At 43.2% G+C, this 12,981-nt stretch overlaps 1 non-coding gene across 1 annotated transcript; it reads right to left on the bottom strand.

Moving 5' to 3' along the window:
• Positions 1 to 2,184: 2,184 nt before the first annotated feature.
• On the bottom strand, positions 2,185 to 2,256 carry trnaq-uug (transfer RNA glutamine (anticodon UUG)). Its single transcript has one exon. It is a non-coding gene; the product is annotated as a tRNA-Gln (tRNA).
• Between the last annotated feature and the right edge of the window lie 10,725 nt (positions 2,257 to 12,981).

Here is a 12,981-nt window from a genome sequence, read left to right as displayed (position 1 = left end):
CACCACAAACAAGATTCTCCTGCAAAATGGCATGTTCTGATTCACTACTAATGATGTATCCAGCCAATGACAACATGCCGCAAATACTCCTCGACTGTTATCACTTTCGCTTCCGAGGTTCAAACCGCACTGAAATATTTCGAAACGTTTTTCATTGAAGAGTGAGGGATAAGTTTCATAATTCAGTGCCAGTGTACATGGCAAAATCTGGCCCATTGCCATCCAGATTTTTCCTTATATCACCAGCTCTATTGGCAGCCTTTTGCAGCCCATTACTATCCTTCTCTTTCAGTGTCTTTCCATGAACATTTGCACTTGTGATATTTCCAATGAAGTAAACTTGAAAATATCACTCGACTGAATTTAATAGATCCGCTTCCGATCAGAGAGTAAATCGGATTATTTCTAACAGTTTTGCCAGAGCAGTAATTATTTTCCTGAGAGAGAATTGAACCCAAACCTCACTAGCAGAGTGCGGAACACAAACCAGTGGACTCCAGGGCAACTAGTGAACTTAGTTTCTCAAACCGATTGACCTCATATTCCTTTGCTCATTATTTTCATCTCAGATTTGTTTTACCATCGACAAGTTGCTCCTTCAAAATGTCCTGTTTGGATGGTGCATAAGTGCCTCCTTCAGCCAATGACAAGACGGATTTTGTTCGCTGCATCATGAAATTGACAGTGAGGTGAAATAGTCCCAAAAGATGCTGAAGTTTAGAAGAATGAGAGGAGATCTGACCGAGGCAATAAAATTCTAAAAGGGATTGATCGATTAAACGTAAACCATCCTGAACAAGAGGTCACAGGTATAGATTGAGAGGCGGAGGATTTAAAAGTGAGATGAGAAGGAAGTACTTCTCGCAGAGTGTGGTGAATTGGTGGAACTCGCTGCCCCATAGCACGGTGGAGTCTGAATCGCTGGATGATTTCAATAAGAAGATAGATATATTTCCAACTTAAAAAACTAATTAAAAGGATATGGAAAACAAGCGGGGATTTAAAGAGCAGAGAAAGATGAAATAAATAAAAAACATTGCTGATGCAGGCTTCTCTCGCCAGAGACTCAAAAAAGTGCAATGTAATAGAAGTTGAACTGGCTGACAAATTCCACCCCCCCACCCACCCCTCCCTCCCCCCCCCCCCCCCCCCCCACCCCCCACCGCAATTAATGCTTTGTAAGGAATTTAAACAAAAGTTCCTTCGACAAATCAATCCTCAGCAATGGCAAATAAGAGCAAGGATCCACCAAAATTTAGACGCGGTTTGTTGGGATCAGAGTGTTCACCATTAGACCAGAGAACCTACAACATAGCAGCCGGCTGCAAATCACTCAAAGCATTTGATTCACTTGCTGTTGCTGCCACATTGAATGAAAAAGGTCACATGCTTTGAGTGACCATTTGCATCAGGTGGCTCTGTTCCTGTTTCTGTGCTGTGATGGTGAGCACCCTGGACTCCGAATGCAGTAATCGGAGTTCAGAGCATGGTAAAAGATTGCTTTTTTTTGCTGAAGGAGATAATGGGTTTGCTGAAGGGAATTTAATTTTAAATTCTCAGAAAGTGGAAATTTCAGCAAATTACACCGCAATCACATTGCAGATGTTGCAGCGAATGACTCTCTTGGCGTCATTGCATCAGCCCCAGAGAACGATTGCTCAAGAATACAAAGCGCTGAGAGGCAGGGAAGCTACAGTGGGCACTGTGTCCACCTAGCGGTGTAATTCACTCTGTTATCTGTCTCAATTTAAACAAAAGTTAGGCGGTGAGAGGCCAGAGTGCGACACGTTACCCGTGGAATCAACAGCACTCTGACGGAAGACAGTCGACTTTTATCCCAAAACACACACACACACACACACCCCTACACACTCTCTCTCTCGCTCACACACACACACACACACACACACACACACGCGCTCACACACTTGCTCAATAATTGCCAGACTCCAGTCGAATTGTTATTATGTGACACCAACTGCTTTTTTTCAACAGAGGAGTTAAAGAACAGCGAAAAGATGAAAAACACTAACGTTGCAGGGATCTGGCGCCTGAGGCTCAGCAATGTGCATTGTAATAGCAGTTGAACTGGCTGACAAATTGTCCTCTCTGTTCTTGCTTTGTGAGAAATTGAAACGAAGCGCCCTTCAGCAAATCAATCATCTGCCTTTGCAAATTAAAGCAAGGCTCCGCCGAGATTTGAACTCGGATTGCTGGATTCAAAGTCCAGAGTGCTCACCATTACACCACGAAACCCAACTCACGGCAACCATCTGAAAATCGTCGCTCAATACTTGTGCCAATTTGAACAGCAGGGAGAAATATCAGTCCCGTTGCACAATCCCGTCAATTACCCACACCAATTCATATTTACATTGCCCTTGCTGGTTGCTCCTGTAAAAATGAGTACGCTACCTTCAACTGCATTAAATTTTACTGCAGCTGATCACATTCAAAGAGCAATGTTAGCATCGAACAGATATCAACCTTACTGTGGTAACTTGACTGAACAACATCAGCTGATCAGAGCTCTGCTTTCATCACACTGGAAGCCAATGTGAAAATATGAAGAATTTCAAATCTTAACAGACAGAAAGGAGTGTGTGACTTGTGGACAATTGGCGCTGTGCATATTCCTGTAATCAGTCTCTCGGAAAATCAGGCAGATGGGATCCTGGTGGTCTCGTGGTTAGGATTTGGCGCTTTCAGGGTCGCAGGCTGCGTTCGATATATTAAGACTTAATTATTTTTATAAACAAACCAGCAATACTTCCTGGTCCAAAGCAGCTCTGCCAGAATCGGTGGAGTGAGATTTGCATTTTTGCTTCCGACTTGGAAATGTCACACGTGCAATAGGTCAAGAACAAACACAAATAGTGAAAAACAGTGATATGATGCAAAACGCTGCCTATAGAGATGGTGATACAAGGTAAAATCTGGGTGGTAATGGGTCAGATTTAACCGTTTGCATTGACAGAAATAGCACTCATTTCTGGATAACATTCTCGGGCTAAATTACAAGAAAACCTCTCCATGAATGAAATACTAAACTATTTGACTTCGACTGATTGCAAGCAGTTTTCATTCAGAAAGCAGTAATTGTGAAATTTACAAAGCGGGATGGAGAAAGGCTCAGTTTGAGCGGTGACACTGCGGGAGGAATGGAGAGCTGGAGTACACTGAGAAAAGCAGCAAAGTTTAAAAATAACCGGAACCAACCAATGTTGCCCTTGACCGTTATTCCTTGTGTCAGTTAATCCACCCTGTCTTGCTCACTGTCACAGACCTTCCCTTTTATATTCTTTACTGAGTTATTTCCGCCTGAAATGCCGTAGAAAGCTCAATAGTTCAACTAATGTTTCGTGATAAACGAGAATAACTCTGTAATCTGAACCATTTTGAAACAAAGCCATCTGGAAATGTTTCTGCCTGGCTTCGAACCGTGGACTTTCTAGATGCAAGGCGAGCGTGATAACCAATACACTGCAGGAACATACCAACGTACGTACTTGATGCAGCTCCGATTTACTGGTAGAGCAACTAAACTCGTCCGGCAAGCCCGTCAGTTGCTCACTTTAACCAAAAGAGAAAACTCTGGAAAATCACATTATGTCTGGCAGCATCTGTAGAAGAGAAAAGAGTTGACGTTTCGGTCCGGATGACCCTTTGTCAAAGTTTTCTGTGACACATTTGCTTTCAGACTCCAGCATCCACTGTAATTTGCTTGTATCCAGTTGCTCACTCTCTGCTGGTTCCTCGAATCAAAATGAATGATGATTCATTCGACTGCATTACATTTTAGTAATCACATGTTCGACCAAAGCTGTTCATAACGTGTATAGTAATTTAAGTGAAAATCGAACAGTGGGAGAATGTGATCCCCCTCCTTCATAAATATCATATCCTAAATTTAGTGTCTTCGATTTCCCATCAAGGACACCAGCAGAAGTCATTGCTGTCAGAGCTGGTATTGGCAATGAACCAAATGAATGGAATTGGATGAGATCACATGTCCCATTGAGTCTCCTCCCCCACTTTAAATCAAATCCGAGCTCAACAACTGCCTCATTTCAGGAATCAATTCAGTTAAATTTGGTTCCACACAAACAGGGAGAGAAGAGAAGGAACAAAAACAAAAAAGGGGAATGGTTAGTTAGACTGAGAGAGGGAAGGACTGAGGCAGATCTACAGAGAGAAAAGAAAAAGAGCAAGAATGGGGTAGACACTGAACAGAACAGATACACTTCACTGTTCCATACCGTTTCAAGAAAAAAAAACTTGAAGGCATTGGAAAGAGCAAATGCTACGGCCCTGAAAAATATTCTGGCAATGGTGCTGAAGAATTGCGCTTCAGAATTTGCCGCAGCTTCAGCTAAGCTGTTCCTAAACTACAACACTGGCATCAACCGCCAATGCTACAACTTGCACAAGATTGCCCGGTTTACAAACATCAGGTCAAATCCAATGCCCCACATTACTACCAGTCTACTCTTGATCATCAGTAATGTGACGGAAGGGACAATAAACAATGGTATCAAGAGGCATTCCAATGCAAACTGGAGGAACATCCCCCGATGTCACGATTCGGATCTTACTGCATTCCAGACTTAACACTGAGTTCAACAACTTCAGAGCATCTCCTTTCCTCCATCTTCACCCCATTTCCATTTATTTTGTTTTATTTAATTTTATTCTATTTATTTTTATTAATTAATATTTTCTTTTGTATCTATATTTACTTTTTGAGTTCCATGTTTTGCACTGTTTATTTAAATCTCACTTTCCATCTTGTTGTCCCCTCTCCCTCCATCCCACTCGGGCCAAATCCTACATTTCCTTTGTTCTGCCATTAACACATTCTGATCTCTAAATGCGCAGCCTGCAGCACCCTTCTCAGCCATGGTCACCACCATTTAATTTGCCTTTTTGTTTTTCTTGATTGATATGTCACACCTTTGCCACCAACCCCTCACCCATATCCCTCACCATTACAGTATAAATCTCGTCCAAGTTTCTTTGTCTTCAGCTCTGACGAAGGTCATCCTGACTTTGAACGTTAGCTCTATTCTCTCTTCACAGAGGCTTTCAGACCTGTTGAGATTTTCCAGCATCTTCTGTTCTTGTTTCAGATTCCAGCATCTGCAGTAAATTTGTTTATATCAAGAGGCTCTTGTCAGACGGACTTGACCCTGGAATACAAAAAAACCCGCTAAAATTGAAAGAAATGCACCAAGTTACCATAGATCGGCGAGATTAAAACCATTGCAGGCAGTTTCCCTGGTGGTCAATGGTTAGGATTTGTTGTTTTCACCACTGTTCGATTCCCGGTCAGAAAATGAAGATTTCTTGTTTTCTTGCAGGACATGATGTAAGTGGAGCTCGAATTACTTCTTGATCGAAAGCATGAGTGATATTGCTGCCAGTTTCAAAAGCAGAGAGAAAAATCCGCCTCATTCCACAAGCTCGTCAATTACCCACGGCAATTTATACTTGCATTGCCTCCTTTGGTTCCTACAGTCAAAATGAATAATGATACATTCTTGTAGAATCCCGACAGTACAGAAGGACCATCGAGTCCGCACTGACAACAATCCAAACCACGCCCTATTCCCGGAGACCCGCATATTTACCCTGATAATCCCGCTGACCCGAGGGTCAATTTAGCATGGCCAAGCAAGCTAACTCACACATCTTTGGAAAGGAAACCGGAGCACACGGAGGAGACCCACGCAGACAACGTGCAAACTCCGCACAGGCAGTGACTTGAGGAATTTAACCTGAGCCAATGGCGCTGTGACGCATCATTGCTAACCACTGTGCCACCATGCCGTCCTTTTCTACTACATTTAATTTTACTGCAGTGTTAGTATCAACCTGTGATAAACCGTCTTGTGGTAATTCTGCTGAACAACATTAACTTATCACCGTTAATGGACCGTGGGTTGCAACCCCAAGTTGGGCGCCACTGTTTTTAAACTTTGCTGCTTTTCTGGGTGAAATCCAGCTCTGAATTTCTCCGGCAGCGTCACCACTCAAACTGACACCAGATGACAGTACAGCCGGTAAAACTTGAGAGCTATTTTTATTGACGCCCACGGACCCATTGCCAACCCGCAACTGTTTGCTTTTGAAGGATCATGGGAAGGAAAAAGCACAAGCTCCGTCCCTGGGTGGTCTGGATCCACCAACCTTTCGGTTAACAGTCGAACGCGCTGACCAATTGCACCACAGAGACTGACACAGCAGCTGTTAACGATATTCTAATCCAGGGTGTCAATGATCACAATTCTATTTCTGCGAAACCTGTTCCAGAACTACAGCATCACCGCACCATTTACAAGTCTACACAAGTCTCTTTGTTTCTTTCGATCCCGGAGTATTGCTGTGGTGTAGCGGTTATACCCTTTCTTCTATGAACGTGCAGCTAAAATGAATCCATGTCTCTGGCCAGAGGGAGGAATTCAACGGGAGGGAAGGGAACTGACCACCAGAAGACCAAGGATCCAATACTTTCCATTCGGAGATGCTTTAGGAGGGGCGAATTATCGCTCGACCAGCTAATATTCTGGGGACCGGCCAGGACAGCTGGTGGGATTTGAATACAATAGGAAAAATCTGGAATTGAGAATCCATTGATGACCGTGAAAGCATTTTCGATTGTTGAAGGAACCCATATGATTCACCAATGTATCTTAGGAAGGAAATCTGCTCTCCTGACCTGGTCTGGCCTACATGTGACTCCAGAGCCACAGCAGTATGGTTGCATCTCAACTAGGGTTGGGCAGTGAATGATGGCTAGCGACGGCCATGTTTAAGGAATGAACAAATGAAAAAGCCCGAATGTGCAAGTTTGAGAGAAGCTTTCTGAGCAGTGAGAGCTGGAAACGGTAACCAGTTCAAGATATTCTGTCAGATTTGAGTGTGTACAGAAGTGTAGAGGGGAAGGGAAAATGCAACACTGTGTAAAATACTGTATTCAGTTTATATTCAGCAATTAACGTGAATTATTGTTCTTTTCCTCACTCTGAGGTTAAAAGTATGTATAAATGTTTCCATCCGTTTTGGAACTGGGAACCTTTCGTGTGTCAGATGACTGTGATAAACACTACACTACAAAAACTATGCTCGACAACTGACTGGAGTGTCGAACCGTGCTGTCTGATTGTACTTCAGAGTCATGTATTCTCTGTTTCTGAAGTGTGGTGTTTAATAAATTCACCTAAAATGTTAATGGTTCCCTGTGTGAAATAGGACAACAGTGTTCAAACTTCCTCATCTCTCAGTGTGAGGAAAAGTTACCTCATTTCCGTTTGTTATTAAATAGTGACAGAAAACATTGTCTCTCAGCCTAACTGCAGTTGCATTTCCAAGTGTTAAATAATATTCTGCAAAATGCTCAGTTAAAGTAAAGTTTATTTATTAGTCACAAGTAAGGTTTATACTGCATTGAAGACACTGTTAAATTCCTTAGTCGCGAGACTCCGGCGCCTGTTGGGGTTAATGCACATAACCAGCACGTCTTTCAGGCTGTGAGAAGAAACCCACGCAGACACGGGGCGAACGCGCAAGCGCCACAGAGACAGTGACTAAAGCTGGGAATTGAGCCTGGGTCTTTAGCGCTGTGAGATAGCAGTGCTGACCACTGTACCACCGTGCCGCCCGAGACATGGAAAAAGAGAAAAAAAGGCGCAAATGTAATTTTATGATTCTAATGTGAGATGAATTTCTCTGCCGCATGAAAAATGGGTTTTGAGCCGAATTGTACTTCCGCAAGTCAGGTTCTGAAGTTAAATCAGATTGCACGGTTTGACCTTCAAGACCAGTCGCTTTTATCCTGAGCGAACTTTCAGTGTTGAAGGTGTTATCACATTCTATTCATATTTGTGCAGGTCCCAGGCAATAAACAGGGCAGAAACGTTATCAAAACTCACTGCTCTGAAGGTTCCGAATTCAAGTTTATTGTTAAATGTGAACTGAATTGGGTATCAATCAAAATATTGAATATTTAGTCTTCACTATTTCTGAGAAAACGCACACAAAGCCAGAGTGGGTTGATACTGAGCGGGACAGAAACACTTTACTATTCCGTATGATTTCAAGAAAAAAGAAGCTTGAAGGCATTGGAAAGAGCAAATGCTATGGCTCTGAAAAATAATCTGGCAATGGTGCTGAAGAATTGTGCTTCAGAACTTGCCAAAGCCTTAGCTAAGCTGTTCCTAAACTGCAACACTGCCATCTAGCCGCCAAAGCTAAAATTTGCCCAAGATTGCCCGGTGTCAGGTCAAATGCAACGCCACCAAGTACCACTAGTCTACTCTTGATCATCAGTAATATGATGGAAGGGGCAAGAAACAATGCTATGAAGAGGCACTCCAATGCAAACTGGAGGAATATCGCCCCGGTCTCCCGATTCGGTACTTACGGCGTTCCGGACTTACCATTGAGTTCAACAACTTCAGGGCATCTCCTGTCTGCCATCTTCACCCCATTTCCATTTATTTTGTTTAATTTCATTTCATCTTATTTATTTATTTTTATTATCCTATATCTTTATTTATGTATATTTATTTTTTAATTTCCCTTTTTTGCATTGTTTATTTAAAATCTTACTTTCCATCTTGTTGTCTCCTCTCCCTCCATCCTACTCGGGCCATCACTTACATTTCCTTTGTCCTGCCATTTACACATTCTGATCACTTAATGGGCAGCCAGCAGCACCCTTCTCAGCCATTGATCACCACCATTTAAATTCCCTTTGTTTTTTTCTATTTACATCTGACACCTTTGTCACCCACACCACACCCATATCCCTCAGCATTGCAGTATAAATCTCGTCCAAATGTATTTGTCTTCAGATTGGACGAAGAGTCATCCAGACGTTGAACGTTAGCTCTATTCTCTCTTCACAGGTGGTTACAGACCTGTTGCGATGTTCCCCCATTTTCTGTTCTTGTTTCAGATTCCAGCATCCGCAGTAAATTTGTTTATTTCAAAAGGCACTTGATAGTCCGACTTGCCCCTCGGATGCAAAAAAAAAACTGCTGAATTAGTAACAAAGCGCCAAGTGAGCATGGATAGGTCAGATAAAAATTCTTACAAGCAGTTTCTCTCGTGGTCGAATAGTTAGGACTTGGTGCTTTCACCGCAGCGGTTCGATTCCCAGACAGAAAATGAAGATTTATTGTTTTCGTGCAGCACATGATTAAAGTGCAGTTGGAATTACTTCCAAATCGAAAACATGAATGATATTGGTGCCAGTTTCACAGCAGAGAGAAAAATCCGTCCCATTCCACCATCCCGTCAATTAGCCACAGCACTTTATATTTGCATTGCCTCTTTTGGTTCCTCCAGTCAAAATGAGTAATGATATATTCTCATAGAATCCCTACAGTGCAGAAGGAGGCCTTTTGACCCATCGAGTCCGCACAGACAATAATCCCACCCACATCCTATTCCAGTAAACCCACTTATTTATCCTGCTAATCCCGCTGACACTAGGGTCAATTAAGCATGGCCAATCAACCTAACCAACATATCTGTGTGAAGGAAACCGGAGCACGCGGAGGAAAACCACGCAGACACGGGGAGAATGTGCAGACTCCGCACAGACAGTGGCCTGAGAAATTTAACCTGAGTCCCTGGCGCTGTGAGGCATCAGTGCTAACCACTGTACCACCGTGCCGCCCTTCTACTGCATTCAATTTTACTGCAATTTACTGCACTCAAAGAGCAGTGTTAGCATGAACCTGCGATAAACCGTCTTGTGGCAATCCTGCTGAGCTGCATTAATTCATCACCGTTGATGAATCGTGAGTTTGGGCGCCATTGTTTATAAACTTTGCTGTTTTTCTGGGTGAACATCAGCTCTGGTTTCTGAGTGAAAACTGCCTCCACTTCACTGGAGGTCGTAGAATTTATTGTTTAATTCAATTAAAGGTTTTCTTGTCATTGAGCCTGAGATTTGGACACAGACCTGAGAGGTATTTGTGTCAGTGAAAACAATAGAATCTACCCCATTAACAGCCAGATTTTACCCCGCATCACCATTTCTATCGTCAGCGCTTTGCAGCCTATCGCTCTCTTTTTATTGTTCTTTACATGTGACATTTCCAATTCAGACGCAAAAGAGGAAATCTCTCTGATACTGATTCCGACGGAACTGGTGCTGATCAGAAAGTAACGCAGGGTCGTTGCTCATCAAGAAATCTATATTCCCTGACCGGGAGTCGAAGCGGGGTCACGATCGTAAGAGCGCCGAATCCGAACCAGTAGACCATCAGGAAAGTTGATGCACGTTATTTAAGAAACTAATTTAGCCATGAACCATCTGCTTTTAATTTTTATTGCAGACGTTTTATTCGCCAAAACAATTTTCTCCTTTAAATTGTCATGTCTAGATCGAACACATGAACTGCTTCAGCCAATGAAAACAGCGATTCCTGTTCGCTGGAGCATGAAATCGACATTAAGGTGAAATAGTCCCGCAAGCTGCTCATGTGGCACTTTCAGTTTCCAAAACCCACCAAACTCATCATTGTGGCTTCTGTGAAACTTACAAGGTAACACACGGTAGGCATTCATCACGGAGAGCAACTGGCACAAGTCATTTATGAAACACTATCATGTCGCTTCTCTTCCTGTTTCTGTCTCTGCCTCTCATCCATCTCCCTCTGGCCGTCCAGCACCCAGGGCCAATTAGCTGCTTGATACAGACACAGGTAGTTCGTGAACCCGAGCTTCAGCTGGAAAGCAGGGGCAGGGAATGTAAGGCACAGGGCATTGAGAGGACATGGACTTTAGAGATGACAGTATAAAGAGACACAAATATCTTATCTTCCTGGTCCTCCCAGTCACTGATTACAAGAATGTACTCAATGCCAATTATCCACTTTCACCTTCTCCTTCCAGCCTTCAGCACGCAGTTAAGTTCCCAAGTGTTTGAATTCTTGCTACAGTTAATTAGGGTACTGTTGAGACCACATCTGGAATAGTGCGCGCAGTTTGAGTCTCCACATTTAAGACAGAATAAAACCAAAATAGTGAGAATGTTGGAAACTGAACCAGAAACAGTAAATGCTGCAAAATCATAACACGTCTTACAGCATCTTTGGAGAGAGGGTAAAGTCAACGTTTTGAGTCAGGACGACCCTTCGTCAGAGTAGGCTATGCATTTATGGGAGACAGTACAGTGAAGATTTACTAGATTTTCCTCTGCGTTGAGTTACCCTGTGATGACAGGCTGACGATATTAAAGTGAAATTCTCTGGAGTTTCGCAGAATGAGAGAAGATCTCAATGAAACCTACACAAGACTGACTGAGTGCAGCACTGCTGCTTCAGAGCGTCAGAGACCCAGCTTCAATTCCGGACTCGTGAGACTTTCTGTTTGGAGCTTGCACGTTTTCTCTTTGTCTGCGAGCATTTCCTTCTGGGTGCACCGCTTTCCTGCCCAAGATGTATGGGTTCGGTGGATTGGCCATGCTAAATTGCCTCACAGTCGTGGTGTGACGGGGATATTGTGGAGGTGGGATTGTTATCGGTATAGGCATGGTGTACCGAATGGCCTCCTTCTGCACTGCAGATTCTACGAGTTTGAAGGGTGGTTGCTGAGATAACATTTTCCTTGGTCCGGGAATCTAAAACACGGAACACAATCTCAGGATAAGGCGATGATTATTGAGGTCTGAGGTGAGGAGGAATTGCTTCACTCAAAGGGTAGCTAATCTTCAGAGTTCACGCCAGAGGCTTGTAAATGCTCCATCATTGAACACATTTCAGTCTGGGTTGGACAGATTTGTGATCTATCCAGCAATGACTGGGAACATGGAATATGGAATTGGAACAAATGTTGAGCCACAAATTAATGTTTCTATTCCAATTGTTAAGTCTCTTAGTATAATGGAAGCATATATACATTACTATATGCAATATGTTTGAAATCAAAAGACATTAAATAATGTAGGGAGCACCAGATAACAGCACAGCCGGTAACACTTGAGAGCTTTTTCTTATTGACGCCCACGGAACATTGCCAACTCGCAACTGTTTGCGCTTGGATGACGATGCGGAGAAAACAGCCAAAGGTCCGTCCCTGGGTGGCCTCGAACCACGAGCCTTTCGGTTAACAACCGAACGAGCTGACAATTTGCGCCAGAGAGCCTACGACAGGAGCTACCAGAGATATTCAAAACCAGGGTGTGAATGACCACAATTATATTTCTGCTAAACCTGTTCCAGATCTCCAACGTGACGGCACCGTTTACAACCCTAAACAAGTCTGTTTGGTTATTTTGATCCCGCAGTATTGCTGTGGTAGGAAGTTATTCCGTTTCTCCTATGAACGTGCATGTAAAATGAATCCATGTCTCTTATCACAGGGAGGAACTCAACGGGAGGGAAGTTAACTGACCACCAGAAGGCCAAGGATCCAATACTTTCCACTCAATCATCAATAACACCATTCACAGATGCACCTGTTTCCAAATATTGTGATCCATTTCCATCAGGATTTGTTCCAAGATTTAATATTTTCCTTGCTTTCTCCTCATTTTCAAATGAGATTCCCTTCAATATACAACATAAATGGAATTGCAAACCTGACGGATGAACAGTGGGAAACAAGTCACTGGGTAACACAAATCCATGGTGCTCATTTTCAGATTCACAACACTCAGCTTTTCAATCAAATGGAGGAATTTATCACTGAAAAGGTTTGGAAAGTTGGTGTGAATTCTGTTTGTGACTCACTCGGGTATTGTGTAAATGCTGCTCGAAGGTTCAGTGAGCGGGGTATAATCTGCCTTTGTTTTCCTGAGCCTGTGCTCGGTGTATTGGAAGGTTTGAACCGGGTTGGGTCTTGTGTCCCAGGGGTGTGCAGTAACCCGCTGATTGAAGTTGCAGTCGGCGCTCTCTGCTGGCAGCGGATGGGTGATTGGAGAATGCGGGGTAAAGTTCTGCTGCTTGTCCTTGCCTCACTCACTGT

The sequence above is a fragment of the Mustelus asterias genome, unplaced genomic scaffold (assembly GCF_964213995.1).
Source record: "Mustelus asterias unplaced genomic scaffold, sMusAst1.hap1.1 HAP1_SCAFFOLD_285, whole genome shotgun sequence".
In the NCBI taxonomy this organism is placed as follows: Eukaryota; Metazoa; Chordata; class Chondrichthyes; order Carcharhiniformes; family Triakidae; genus Mustelus; species Mustelus asterias.
The sequence above is the reverse complement of the archived record's forward strand: the minus strand, read 5'-3'. Positions and strand labels throughout refer to the sequence as shown.